This window comes from Lepidochelys kempii, chromosome 23 (assembly GCF_965140285.1).
Source record: "Lepidochelys kempii isolate rLepKem1 chromosome 23, rLepKem1.hap1, whole genome shotgun sequence".
NCBI classification, from domain to species: Eukaryota; Metazoa; Chordata; order Testudines; family Cheloniidae; genus Lepidochelys; species Lepidochelys kempii.
In genome coordinates, this window is record NC_136402.1 from 17,248,920 (window position 1) to 17,264,283 (window position 15,364).

A 15,364-nucleotide genomic window follows, 5' to 3' on the forward strand; every position below is an offset into this window, starting at 1 on the left:
GGGTTTAGCAGGCCAATGCTCAAACCACTGAGTTATCCCTCCCCCCCTTATATGTGGCCACCAGCCAATGGCTTGCAATTTAGCCAAGGTTTTTTGTTTAAATGCCCCCCCTCCCCCTTTACAGACGAGGGAAATTATTTTTGTTTTTAAAGCTCTGGTTACCACCCAACCCCCCCCTTCTTTTTTTTTTTTTACGTTTGGGGTCCCAACCCGCAGTCTGAGAACCGCTGCTCTAGTATCATACTGGGTTATGAGTCTGGCCTGTTAAACCCTCTGTTGTGCCCGTATAACTCCTGTGGAAAGGAACTGGAATAGTCCGTCAGGATGGCTTCTGCCACCGGCGACATTGCGTAGCAGTTCTTACAGCTTGTTAATATGTCTCTCGTCAACATTCAAAACATAACATCGTTATACCTCAAAAGAGGAGCCAAGCGCAAATTGAGAGCTTTCGCAGACGTGGCTCTAAACAACACAGAGACCCTTCACGCACCATATTTCTTTATTATGTGTTTTTGAAAGGCTCTGGAGAAAATTTTCTGAAGTGCCTAAGTCCCCTGGGTCCTTCTGAACATTTTGCGCTTAGTACATCATTTTTGATCACTTGGCCCTTTTTGGATACTGACAACTAAACTCGGATATTTCCCCACCTCCAAAATGCCTTAGAAAGTGTAAAATGCTACAGTCAGGATTTCAAATTAATGCTATAAATCAAAACGCTCAGGTCTCAGAGACCTTTATCATCCAGCTAAAATAAAGACATTTACCATCCTAACTAGGGTGTTGCTACCATAGAGATGAACGATTATTGTTGACAAAATCATGTCCAAGGAAATGCTGAGGATTAAATTATAGTGGAAAACTAGAAATAGTTTCCAGACTGCCAGCCTAACTACTCGAGACCCTACTGAAATCATTACTATGCCGTTTGCCAACAATATTCACATCTAGACAATAGCAATAGAACAACCAAGAATGGGGATGTTTTTATAAGGTGTAAGGTGTTGCAAAATGGCCGACATTGGTATGGTGGGTCCCGCGCTTTTCTTGGCAGGGCGCTAGAATACCATCCCTTGCCCCTGCTCTTGGGGCGCCGAGGGCCCCACTAGTGGCCCAGGAAGGTGGTACAGGAGGGAAGCGAGGAAGGGGTCTGGGTTTGCTCCTCACTCTGAGCCCCAGCCCCTCTCAACCCCTGCAGGTTTCTTAACCTCTTCCCCCTTGGATAGGGCTACCCTCCGTCCTTGACGCTGGGGGAGGGAGTCTCCCTGCCCTGCTGGGGCGGGGTCTCCCTTTGGCGCTCTGGTCATAGAATCATAGAATCATAGAATATCAGGGTTGGAAGGGACCTCAGGAGGTCATCTAGTCCAACCCCCTGCTCAAAGCAGGACCAATCCCCAATTAAATCATCCCAGCCAGGGCTTTGTCAAGCCTGACCTTAAAAACTTCTAAGGAGATTCTACCACCTCCCTAGGTAACGCATTCCAGTGTTTCACCACCCTCCTAGTGAAAAAGTTTTTCCTAATATCCAACCTAAACCTCCCCCACTGCAACTTGAGACCATTACTCCTTGTCCTGTCCTCTTCTACCACTGAGAATAGTCTAGAACCATCCTCTCTGGAACCACTTCTCAGGTAGTTGAAAGCAGCTATCAAATCCTCCCTCATTCTTCTCTTCTGCAGACTAAACAATCCCAGTTCCCTCAGCCTCTCCTCATAAGTCATGTGTTCCAGACCCCTAACCATTTTTGTTGCCCTTTGCTGGACTCTCTCCAATTTATCCACATCCTTCTTGTAGTGTGGGGCCCAAAACTGGACACAGTACTCCAGATGAGGCCTCACCAATGTCGAATAGAAGGGGACGATCACGTCCCTCAATCTGCTCGCTATGCCCCTACTTATACATCCCAAAATGCCATTGGCCTTCTTGGCAACAAGGGCACACTGCTGACTCATATCCAGCTTCTCGTCCACTGTCACCCCTAGGTCCTTTTCTGCAGAACTGCTGCCAAGCCATTCGGTCCCTAGTCTGTAGCTGTGCATTGGGTTCTTCCGTCCTAAGTGCAGGACCCTGCACTTATCCTTGTTGAACCTCATCAGATTTCTTTTGGCCCAATCCTCCAATTTGTCTAGGTCCCTCTGTATCCTATCCCTACCCTCCAGCATATCTACCTCTCCTCCCAGTTTAGTATCATCCGCAAATTTGCTGAGAGTGCAATCCACACCATCCTCCAGATCATTTATGAAGATATTGAACAAAACCGGCCACAGGACCGAACCCTGGGGCACTTCACTTGATACCGGCTGCCAACTAGACATGGAGCCATTGATCACTACCCGTTGAGCCCGACAATCTAGCCAACTTTCTACCCACCTTATAGTGCATTCATCCAGCCCATACTTCTTTAACTTGCTGACAAGAATACTGTGGGAGACCGTGTCAAAAGCTTTGCTAAAGTCAAGAAACAATACATCCACTGCTTTCCCTTCATCCACAGAACCAGTAATCTCATCATAGAAGGCGATTAGATTAGTCAGGCATGACTTGCCCTTGGTGAATCCATGCTGACTGTTCCTGATCACTTTCCTCTCATGCAAGTGCTTCAGGATTGATTCTTTGAGGACCTGCTCCATGATTTTTCCGGGGACTGAGGTGAGGCTGACTGGCCTGTAGTTCCCAGGATCCTCCTTCTTCCCTTTTTTAAAGATTGGCACTACATTAGCCTTTTTCCAGTCATCCGGGACTTCCCCCGTTCGCCACGAGTTTTCAAAGATAATGGCCAATGGCTCTGCAATCACAGCCGCCAGTTCCTTTAGCACTCTCGGATGCAACTCATCCGGCCCCATGGACTTGTGCACGTCCAGCTTTTCTAAATAGTCCCTAACCACCTCTTTCTCCACAGAGGGCTGGCCATCTATTCCCCATGTTGTGATGCCCAGCGCAGCAGTCTGGGAGCTGACCTTGTTCGTGAAGACAGAGGCAAAAAAAGCATTGAGTACATTAGCTTTTTCCACATCCTCTGTCACTAGGTTGCCTCCCTCATTCATTAAGGGGCCCACACTTTCCTTGGCTTTCTTCTTGTTGCCAACATACCTGAAGAAACCTTCTTGTTACTGTTGACATCTCTTGCTAGCTGCAGCTCCAGGTGCGATTTGGCCCTCCTGATTTCATTCCTACATGCCTGAGCAATATTTTTATACTTTTCCCTGGTCATATGTCCAACCTTCCACTTCTTGTAAGCTTCTTTTTTATGTTTAAGATCCGCTAGGATTTCACCGTTAAGCCAAGCTGGTCGCCTGCCATATTTACTATTCTTTCGACACATCGGGATGGTTTGTCCCTGTAAGCTCAACAGGGATTCCTTGAAATACAGCCAGCTCTCCTGGACTCCTTTCCCCTTCATGTTAGTCCCCCAGGGGATCCTACCCATCTGTTCCCTGAGGGAGTCGAAGTCTGTTTTCCTGAAGTCCAGGGTCCGTATCCTGCTGCTTACCTTTCTTCCCTGTGTCAGGATCCTGAACTCAACCAACTCATGGTCACTGCCTCCCAGAATCCCATCCACTTTTGCTTCCCCCACTAATTCTTCCCGGTTTGTGAGCAGCAGGTCAAGAAAAGCTCCCCCCCAGTTGGCTCCTCTAGCACTTGCACCAGGAAATTGTCCCCTACGCTTTCCAAAAACTTCCTGGATTGTCTATGCACCGCTGTATTGCTCTCCCAGCAGATATCAGGAAAATTAAAGTCACCCATGAGAACCAGGGCGTGCGATCTAGTAGCTTCTGCGAGTTGCCAAAGAAAGCCTCATCCACCTCATCCCCCCTGGTCTTTCAATTGTCAGCAACACACACACCCCAAACTCCGGTCCTCTCTCCTTCCTCGCACCCCACTGTCTGCCTCAAGCCGGGGGGTTTATTAGATTCCTGAGAGGGCCTTAATTGACTACAGGTGCTCCAATTAACTTGTAGCCACCCACCCAAGTCTACAGGGAACCACGCCTTAATTAGCCGAGGGTTTATATCTCTCCTGTACCGCTCTTCCACTGCTGCATCACAAGGGCGATATTTTCTGTTAGGATATAGATATTCAGGCCTGTCTGTAAAGGCCTAGACTTTAAGAATGTAGGTGTATGTTTGTCATTTAGCTAGTTATATAGGTATAAAAGAAAGAATCTGCGTAAGGGCCTTCTCTCACCGGGACAGTCTGAGGCCCTGTTCTTAGGCCAAGGCCTTTGGCCAAGCAGCAGAGGCAGCCATAAGCTGGGAAGCGACCGGTCACCTCCTCACATCCCAAACTAGTCAATCTGGGGCGGTTAGGAAGGGGATCCGATCGATCACCTCCAGAGAAAGGGAAGAGCCTAGACGATGTAAAAGGAAATTGAGGTTGATAGTTTTCTGTCTGGTAAGAACTCACTTATCAATAGACACAGCTGGGAAACCCTCATGTCTTTATAGATGTAGTTGTGAAATCCTCATTTCTGTATTGTTTTGTCATTATAGTTCCCACTTTGCTATTGTTTATTGGCATGGTCTCTGTCTGGTTCTGTGATTGTTTCTGTCTGCTGTATAATTAATTTTGCTGGGTGTAAACTGATTCAGGTGGTGGGATATAATTGGTTAGCTAATCATGTTACAATAAGTTAGGACTGGTTAGGTAAATTTCAGTAGAATGATTGGTTAAGGTATAGCTAAGAATATTACTATATAAATGAGGGGCAAACAGGAAGTAAGTTGGGATTCAAAAATAAGGAAAAAGGAACTTGGATTTAAGCTTGCTGGAAGTTGACCCCAATAAACATTGAATTGTTTGCACCTTCAAACCTCCGGTATTGTTGCTCTCTGTTCATGCCAGAAGGACCAGGGAAGTGGGAGAGAGAAGGAATAAGCTCTCTAACATTTTCACTTTCATTTTCACTCATGCTTAATTATTTGTCACCTGGAGAGGAGTCACATAACCCAAACGTTTCAATGTTTCTCTCCTTGGCCCTGAGTTAGCAGCAGTCTGGTTCGTGGGGCGTAATGGCAATTCTGAAGAAATTTTGGCAGACTTGGCAAAAGGAATTTGGCATTGCATCTGCTTCACTTTGCTCATTAATTTTGCTAGGGGTCGAAAAAATAATGGAACTTGAATTTAAATGTCCTCTAACTCATTACTGGAAAGTCTGTTACATCCTCTGCTATTTTCTTATGCCAGCTACGGTTTTGTTTCTTCTGAGCTTGGCTTTTCAGCCAGAATGTCCTAATTCTGTCATGGGATGCTGCAATATTCCTGTCTTTGGAAGACGTTCTTGCCTTCTATTATATGGACTGTCATTCTTCTCCTGGATGGAAGATACGTGGCTTGTCTGTATAAAGCATCTGAAGAAATCATCACAGCAGACAATAAGGAACAGCCCAGTGACAGTTACGTAAAATCACAGGTAAGGTTATCCCATTACAGATCTCTTATGAGAAACTCAACCATCTCTGGCATTTTGTTCTCAGCTGTCTTGGATTCTTGGTCTATTCTGGAATTTTTTTCAGGTTCAAATGTTTAATACTGACTAGCTAAAACGAGTTCTGTAACAGCTTTCAGTTTTTAAAAAGACACTAGCTGACAGAGATGAGACAGTTACAAAGGCAGGGTTGAAAAAAATACCTTGATCCAAAGCCTGGGTCAGCCATGAAATGTTAACGTTGTATAAGATGCATCCAATGAAGTGAGCTGTAGCTCACGAAAGCTTATGCTCAGATAAATTGGTTAGTCTCTAAGATGCCACAAGTCCTCCTTTTCTTTTTGCGGATACAGACTAACACGGCTGCTACTCTGAAACCTGTCGTTGTATAAGAATGATTGGCAAATGCTATGTGAGATGTATTGATTTCCATTTTCTAAAACGTATTGCTTTGCGGCACTCCGGCAACAAATAAAAACACACAAACCAGATCCAAAACAGACAGTTAATTCAAAGCATACGTAAAACAGATCACATTATGAGAATATTAAGGTTGGAAGTCAAATGCTCCCAAGTTAGGAAATGCCAGCTTTATGGTTGCCTGTGTGGCCTTAATTCTGCCTTTATTATGATGCAGTCTTTAATTACACGATCACATACTATTTTTCCAAGTGACCCCTGTTGTCAAAAGAAAGTCTCAGCAGCACTGAAACACATGGGATCACAACCACAGTTTCGTATGCTTCTTTCTTCACTTTTCGGCTTTGTCTAGCTTAGGAAAAGAGGTACCATTCGTGGGGTTTATTTGTACGCATAGGCAGTGAGTTATATGGGCCCATGGTGCCCATGCTCCATCAATATTCATTAAGGTGGGCCCAGCTCCACCAATATTTGGGCCTCAGGCCCCGTGCTTTGGGGGGCCCCGCTCCATGGGTCGGCAATGGGGGGGCGCTCTCACCTGGGGGGCAGCTCCCCGCCCCGCCTCCCCACACGCAGCTCCCCCCATCCCCGGAGTCGCTGTGTGCTGCGAAGAGACCCCAGCACTGACCCGGCTCCCAGCCCGTTGGCCGGGAAGCTCCGGGGTGTGGAGCCAGAGCTGCCTGGCCATGCCTCCAGAGTGGGGACGGGGAGGGAGCCACAGGCAGAGAGACCCCCAGGAGTCTGTCACTGTCAGACAGACACAGCCGGGGGGTTGTGGGGACAAACAGATGGAGCCGGGGGCGGGGAAAGGAGCAGCGATGGGCACCCCGTGGCTGGCATAAAATACACAGGACAGAGGGGGCTTCTTGAGGGGGGCATAGCAACACCCCCCTGCAGAGCAGACCTGGGTTGCGGCTGGCTCCGTCCATCACTCCCGCCCCCCGCCCCACAGAGACCCACACAACCTTCTGCCCCCCTGAAACACCCCCAACGGCCCCTGTGCTCCGTCACCCCTCTCCAGAGAGCCCCCCCTTTGTGCCAGACAACTCCCCTCCCCCACTGTCTCCCCTGCTCCAGAGCTCCCTACAATCTCCCCCTTTGCCGCCCCCCGCCACCCCACAGCCCATTGGCCGGGAGGCTGCCAGTCTGTTGGCCAGCACGGCTAATGGGAGCCGCACCTGAGGCAGGGGGCCTGCTTGCTTGCACGGGGCGGGGGAGCCACAGGTGAGCAAGCCCCAGTCATCATCATCACAGGCCCAGCAATTCTCTGGATATTTAATTTCACTGAGACAAGTAATTAAATGGACTCTTCCTTTCCAGACAGTTTGTGGCTCTTCCTGTAAGAAAACTTACAATTTCTTTGCCGAGAAGTCCATGGATAGTTTTTTCACTTGAGAAGTATATTTTCTGGTTGTTCATAAGCTCATTTATTTTGTTATCTCGGTTTCATAGGCAATTTTAAAAGGCACTTGAATTGTACCTGGTTTTTCCCATTGGTCCAAAAGCACATGGAAGATGTGCAGATTTTTATTTCTGTGGGCCAAACCACCCTGTGTAGAAATGTAAATGTCGGAGCTAGAAAAGCTGTGCAAGGGTAAGGGTCCCGTCAGGAAATTGTCCGCAAGTCATTCCTTCTTCTGGGCTTTCCGTTCTATTGTTCCCTCCTATAGTGATAGTGACAAGTGTTCCCACCCACAGGAGAGAGGCAGAAGACTGGGTCAATCCTGCAGCCACTCCGCCTCTACCCTTGTTCTCTGTCTGCTCCCTCTACCAGCCCGTTTGGTCTCCCTAGGATTGCCCCTACCATTGCTCCCTCTGGGTCTTCTTTCTCGGGAGCTTCTCATAAAGCAAAGTTTTCAGAGTAGCAGCCGTGTTCGTCTGTATTCGCAAAAAGAAAAGGAGGCCTTGTGGCACCTTAGAGACTAACCAATTTATTTGAGCCGAAGCTTTCGTGAGCTACAGCTCACTTCATCGGATGCATTCCTAGATAGTTTAGTGTCCTTTTTCTTTTGTAGAGAAGCAAAGTGTGTGTTGTAAATGGCTTGTCTAGTTTTTGTAAAGTCCAGCCACGAGGAAGGTTGTGTGGAAGGCTGGTTTTTTATGAGAGGATCCAGTTTTGAGAGCTCATTCTTTATCTTTCCCTGTTTGCTGTAGAGGATGTTGATCAGGTGGTTCGGCAGTTTCTTTGAGAGCGTGCGGCACAAGCTGTCAGCGTAGTCTGTGTGGTATGTCGATTGTAATGGATTTTTTACCTTCAGTCCTTTTGGTGCGATGTCCATCTGTTTGCATTTGGAAAGGAAGATGATGTCTGTCTGTATCTGTACGAGTTTTTTCATGCAGTTGATAGATTTCCACTCCTTATGGCTAAATGCAGTGCCTTGCATAATGACAGGTTTCCGAGTAGCAGCCGTGTTAGTCTGTATTTGCAAAAAGAAAAAGAGGACTTGTGGGACCTTAGAGACTAACCCATTGATTTGAGCCTAAGCTTTCGTGAGCTACAGCTCACTTCATCGGATGCAGTCCCGGAGTCCCCTTCAGCCCTCTGTATAAATTGATCCTCTTCTTTCCATTTGTTTTGCCCATGGGGTTTTCTGCAGCCCTAGGGCAGCCAGCAATAACCCCTCTGCCTTTGCAATGGGGTGAGGGAAGGGGACCCTGGGTTCCCTATTTATGTGATTTGCAAGAAGCGTTATCGTTACTCAAGGTACCAAATGTGTTTAAATGATATAAGGGCCTTGTAAAATCCCAAAGCAAGCTCATTTTCATTTCTCATATAATCTCAGATACAATATACACACATTTTTCATTAATTATATGAGTTGAATTATTATTATTAGCTAGGTTACTGGGGGGGTTTTCAGTGTGGCAAAATGTGTGCTATTTTATGGGTTGAATGATTGAATGACATAATACCCCCCTGCCCCCATTGTCCATCACTAAGTCCGGTAATTTTGTCAAGTGTTCGTGGCACAACATGGTGGTGCCTACCCCTGCCTTGTGCTTCAGGGGGTCACGGGATCCAGGGCGGCCTGGGGAGTTAGCGCGGGGCCTGGGGCTGGCACCAGTGAGGGACCTGGCCCCAGCCCACTCCGCTCCACCTCGCCGGCTCTGCTCAGGGGCGGGGGCTTCGGAGAAGAGGTGGAGTGGGGGGCGGAGCAGGGTCGCTCGCTGCTGTCGGCGCCAGGCACCCCGCTAACCCCCCAGGCCACCCTGGACCCCGCATCCCCCGGAAGCGCAGGGCCCACCAAAGCGCAGGGCCCGGGGCGGTTGCCCTGGTCCGTCCTACAGATGGGACGGATCCACTTGGGCACCACCAAAAATTAGACAAACCTGCCACCCATGTTTGTACAGTAGAACCTCAGAGTTACGAACCTCTTGGGAATGGAGGCTGTTCGTGACTCTAAAATGTGTGTAACTCTGAACAAAACGCTGAACATGGACTTAATACAGCCTTGAAACTTTACTATGCAGAAGAAGAATGCTGCTTTCCCTTGACTTTTGTTAGCAGTTTATGTGTTACGGGGCGCGGGGCAGTTGAGGGATCCAGATGGCTAAATTATACTCATGATATTTTACACACTGAGGTTTGTGTAACTAGATTATGTGTCAGTAAAACCTCCAAGGTTTGATTCACCGCTGCCAGTGCGCAGGGACGGTAAACTGTACGTCACGCTGTCCCCACCCACGGTGGGGGGGCCCAAAACATTTGTGAAGAAGAAGTCCAATATAAATAACAAATCTGAATGTGCTGATTTGTTTTCCTCCCCAGATTTCGGGTCTAGGCATCACTCTCGGGATTGTCTTCATTTTATTCGTTTACAAGAAGAGGTCACAGTGCTGCAAAAGAGGTGAGATACACATTCATTTGAAATGGAGGATTCTTTGACCAGAAAGCGAAAACGTCTGCAGAAATTAGTGACGAACATCCTGGAACCTCATGTCTCAGTTTGTTTGGATAAAGTTTTGGCTCTTGTTGAGGAAGAGGGTTTATGTGATCGAAGTCAAGGTGTTCCTGTGTAGAGTGACCAGCTAGCACGGGGGGGGGGGGGGGGACAACACGACTTTTTGGCCCAAGGGCCACATCGGGGTTGTGAAACTGTATGGAGGGCCAGGTAGGGCAGGCTGTGCCTCCCCAGACAGCCTGGCCCTCGCCCCCTATTTGCCTCCTCCCACTTCCTGCCCCCTGACAGCCCGCCTCAGAACCTCCAACTCATCGAAACCCCCCACCCCGCCCCGCTCCTTGTCCCCTGACCGCCCTCTCCCGGGACCCCTACCCCTAACCGCCCCCCGGGACCCCACCCCCTATCCAACCCCTCCACTCCCTGTCCCCTGACTTCCCTGACCCCTATCCACACCCTCGCCCCTAACTGCCCCCCGGGAGCCCACCCCCTATCCAACCCCTCCACTCCCTGTCCCCTGACTTCCCTGACCCCTATCAACACACCCTCGCCCCTAAGTGCCCCCCAGGAGCCCACCCTCTATCCAACCCCTCCGCTCCCTGTCCCCTGACTTCCCTGACCCCTATCAACACACACTCGCCCCTAAGTGCCCCCCAGGAGCCCACCCTCTATCCAACCCCTCCGCTCCCTGTCCCCTGACTTCCCTGACCCCTATCAACACACCCTCGCCCCTAACTGACCCCCAGGACCCCATCCCCTATCCGACCCCCCGGCTCCCTGTCTCCTGATTGCCCCAGCCCCTATCCACACCCTTGTCCCTAATTGTCCCCTGGGACCCCACCCCCATCCAACCCCGCCACTCCCTGTCCCCTGACTTCCCTGACCCCTATCCACACCCTCGCCCCTAACTACCCCCCGGGAGCCCACCCCCTATCCAACCCCTCCGCTCCCTGTCCCCTGACTTCCCTGACCCCTATCCACACCCTCGCCCCAGCTACCCCCCAGGATCCCACCCCCTATCCAACCCTCCCTGCTCCTTGTCCCCTGACCGCCCCCTCCTGGGACCCCTGTGACAGATTTCTGTTACCAATCTGCCTGTGCCTCAGTTGATCAGTCTGAGACCGCGGGACCGTTCGGGGGGAGACCCAGGAACACACCGTGTGATTTAATTTTAAAGCTTTGTGGAGACAATAATAAAATAACAGCGGTGAGCACGGGGACAGTTCCCACGTCACTCAGAGGAAGGAAGGAGCGTGACGACTTAGAGACTAACCAATTTATTTGCAAATACAGACTAACATGGCTGCTCTTCTTGTTCCGTGGCTCTCTGTTCTCACAGCAGGGCAGGGTGGAAATCTTGGCCCCCCTCCCGTCTTTCTCGGCAGGTAGCAGTGCACAGTTGGCTGAAGTCAACCTCTTAATTCGGATTTCGCAGGAGCGCAGAGTTAACCCACTTTCTGCTTCCTCTCTCTCTCTCTCGCTCTTGGTTTTCTCTTCCCCCCCCAGCCCCGTTCCTCCTCGGCCTCCAGAAACCTGCGAAGGAATCTTCCATTCCACACCCACCTTTAACCCCTGCCGTAACGCTTTGCCATGCTTGCAACAGACTACTCTGCTTCCCCAAGGGACCTGAGGGAGGGGGCTATTGGGGTGTGACACGGGACCCCTGCCCCATCCGCCCGTCCCTGTCCCCTGACCGCCCCCCCTGACTTCCCCCGCCCCTGCCCCATCCAACCCCTCCTCTCGTTCCTGACTGCCCCCCCCGGGACCCCTGCCCCCATTCAACCCCCCCTGTTCCCCGCCCCTGACCACTACCCCAAACTCCCCTGCCCTCTATCCAACCCCCCCCCCGCTCCCTGCCCCCTTACTGCACCACCCAGAGCATGAGGACAGGCCGCGGCTCTGCAAGAGCCCCACTGCCCAGAGCATTGTGCCGGCAGTGCAGTGAGCTGAGGCTGCGAGGGAGGGGGGCACGGCGCGGGGAAGGGCCAGGGGCGAGCCTCCCGGGCCAGGAGGCGGGCAGGAGGGTCCCACGGGCCAGATGTGGCCCGCGGGCCGTAGTTTGCCCACCTCTACCCGAGACCCACTAAAATCCACCCCCCGGTGGCTCGATCGCCGGACGAAGTGGAGACAAGCCCTCAGCTAGCGTAAGTGAGTAAACTGACAGTGCCCTTAAGTCACACGACGGCATAAGACTTTGTTGAGTGTTTTGTAATAACCACGAGTGTAGCAAACGCTGGTAGGTCACCGCAAGAAGGCGGCGTGTGCCCGTTAGGAATATCAGGAGACGCTTACGTGCAGGTAACGATGGTCATTCCATTGATGCATATGTTAATGAGCTTTGCCGAATGGATACGCTAGCCAGCAGGACAAGGGCACCCCGATATTCCGGGGAAGTTCAGCGAGGGTAAAGGCGGGAGGAGCGGGGCACACGTGTGCACGAGGGACACCAAGGCCCGTGACACATCGGGTCTCGGGTACAGCCACTGGCATTCTGGATCCGCACGCCGGCGTGGGGCTCGGGTCTGGCTCTCCCCAGAGACGGAGTCTGTACCCGGGATGATGCCGTTGCTCTGACCGCCGTCACATCACATCACTTGCCGGGTTTGGATGGGAGGGGGAGTGCTCCTCCCCAGCTCCGCCCCGGGCCCCACCCCTGCCTCTTTCTGCTCCTGCCCCCACTCCGCCTCTTCCCTCCCCGTTCCGCCCCCTCCCCCGAGCACACCCCACCCTCGCTCCTCCCCCCAGCACAACCCGCACGCCGCGGAGCAGCTGATCCACGGCGGGCAGGAGGCGCCGGGGGCAGGGCGAGGCGCTGATAGGGGGGCTGTCGGTGACGGGTTTTTTCCCATGGGTGATCCAGCCCCGGAGCACCCACAGAGCCGGCGCCTGTGAAGCTGACTGTAGGCCTTGCGGGAGCCCTCGGCATAAGAACGGCCATCGCGGTCAGACCAAAGGTCCCTCGAGCCCAGTGTCCTGTCTTCCCACAGAGGCCAATGCCAGGTGCCCCGGGGGGAATGAACAGAACAGCTCCTCATCAAGTGATCCAAACTTAGTTTGGCATAACTAACAGTGTGAACCGGACTAGGCCTGGCCTTGGCAAAATAACAACCCACTCGGTATTATCTAACGCCAAGTAAGCACATTCCTGACCACAGAGGACGGTACACAACCACACAGGTCTCTCCATAAACTACGGAAACCAGTTGCTAAGAGGTGGTCCAGGAACACCGCCCCCCCCCCCCCGGTAAGATACGGACAGGGTGCCGGGATCATGGATCAAGTAGTTTTGTTCTAACGAGCAGGTTCAAGGAGACGGGTGGTAACTAGCTGGCAGCGTCTGGAGCGTGGTACGTAGCTTGTTTGTATCGGTGTCTAAAAGGAGAAGTCCGAGGAGGGGCACCCCAGCCGAGGGGGCCGCGTCCTGGTGCACTGAGTGAGCTGGTCCGATTGTCGCGGGCATAGGTGTGTTATGTGCGGGTCGCTCTGACGGGGCACTCCAGATCCTGCAGCACCGAGCACTCGTACCAAGGTCGCAGCCATCGCAACGTTGCCCTGCAAGACCAACACGAATCAAGAGGCAATCACTACATCAGAGGGCCCGTTTTTTTATGGAGTCCAGGGAGCGTTCGCTTACACCACGGGAAAATAGTAGGGGGTGCTCAGCACCCCCAGCAGCCCCCCCCCACCCCGATCAGCTCCTCCCCCTCCCTGCCAGCACCTCCCGCCTGCCGGTGATCAGCCGTAGGACGTGCCAAGTAGGGGCTCAGATTTCCGTGCTTTTACTTTCTCCGCTGCTTCCATGCTGTGCGACACATTTCCTTAATCCCTTTCTCATCAGGGGCTTTCTAAGTTTGATTCTTTTCAAGGACCGTATTTCATTATTTGCCCCTAGCGTCAGTTGGGCTTTCCCCTTTTCAGCCATTGCTCTTAATAGCCCAAAGTCCTACTCTGGTTTACATCTCGTAAGATTTCTCTTTCCTTGTGCTGGATAATTCCTTTTCCCTTCCAGAGCGCAACCGTGAAAATCCAGGCTCCCCAGATCCTCAGGGCACTGAGCTCCCACGGAGGAGGGTCAATCAGTCCTCATCGACAAACGATCCCGACCCCACCCTCCAGGAGCAGCCTTTCCTTGGATCGCCAGCCCCACCGCCAAGCACGCAGGAAGAGGGCACAGAGCAAGTGTAAAAATTTGGGAGAGGGGTGGGAGGCAACAGACGCCGATGTGAGAAAAAGCCTCAACCATCGGGACTGTCCCCATAAAATCAGGACATCTGATCACCCGAGCACCGAATGGAAGGGGACCGAATCAGGGCTTGGGGGGAATCCAGCGGAGGGGGGCATAACTGCTGGGGGACTCTCATGGGAAGACTGTGCCCCCTTGTCACGGAGTCCCCGGGCGCTGCTCGGGAACTGCTTCCCACGAAGCCAGGCAGGACTCTGGTGAAGTCTCCTCTCTGTGAGCAGCCTGTCTGCAGGACACACAGCTCACCCGGCTCCACCTTCCTGGGTCTGACCTCGGAGCCTCCAGCCTCCCCTGCCCCTCCGTGCGCTTCCCCCAGCGAGTCCGCCCAGGCGGGGTCCTGGGGAAGCCAGAGGGTCCTGCCCCCCAACTGCACAGTCAGACGTGACTCTCAGCCAGCCAGTAAAACAGAGGTTTATTAGACGACAGGAACATGATCTAACACAGAGCTTGTAGGTGCAGAGAACAGGACCCCTCAGCTGGGTCCATTTTGGGGGGCAGGGAGCCAGACAACCACGTCTGCACTTCACTCCATGTCCCCAGCCAGCCCCAAACCGACTCCCCCTCCAGCCCCCCTCCTCTGGGCCTTGTCCCTTTCCCGGGCCAGGAGGTCACCGGATTCCTTTGTTCTCCAACCCTTTAGCTCTCACCTTGCAGGGGGGAAGGACCCAGGCCACCAGTGGCCAGGAAACAGGGTGTCGGCCATTCTCTGTGTCCAGACCCCTGCACACACCTGCCCTCTAGGGCTCTGCAGTGATCATACACCCAGACCCCACCCCCTAGATACTTAAGAACTGCCTAGGGGAAACTGAGGCACCCCCACACTATTCAGAGGAAACATTAAGAACAGTCTCACTTCGTCACATCTCTCCCCAGCAGCCAGGGCCAGCAAGGGATGACAAAAATAAAACTGCTTCGTTCATGTGTGACCAAAGCAGGGTCGCCTTTTAATTCTCGTCCCCGTCTTGCTTCCGCCATGTAAGCTAGGCCTCTTAGGACAAGGGGCCCTGAGTCTCCACCTCTAATGGAAACAAGGCACGTTACCAAGTCCTCTGCGGGTCTTGCTCCCCGCTGAGTCAACAGGAAGTGGGCTGATGCAGAAGCGGGCACCGGAAATGCAGTGGCAACCCGCGCCCAAGCTCATTTCCTGAGCGAGGGCGAGGCGGAAAGAGAGCGAGATCAGTGGAGGCAGATAATCCTCCCAGTTCAGCCCTGCTCCTCGGAGGTGGCCCCAGAGCGGCCCCCCGTGGCCACCCCCGGGGTGCTCGGGGGGACCGCGATGCGCTGGTCACCCCAGCTCTCTGTCAGAGGCCCGGTGCGGGGAGGCAGGCGGGAGCTGTGCCGGGGACACTGTTGCGAGGCAGATTTAGCCACATCCAGAAG

General features: G+C 52.4%; 1 long non-coding RNA gene across 1 annotated transcript; it reads left to right on the forward strand.

The window, feature by feature from the left end:
- The first annotated feature begins 5,320 nt into the window (after nt 1–5,320).
- LOC140902329 (uncharacterized) lies at nt 5,321–13,947 on the forward strand. The gene is made up of 3 exons (XR_012156055.1): nt 5,321–5,407; nt 9,612–9,690; nt 13,751–13,947. It is a non-coding gene; the product is annotated as an uncharacterized LOC140902329 (long non-coding RNA).
- Nucleotides 13,948–15,364: the final 1,417 nt, after the last annotated feature.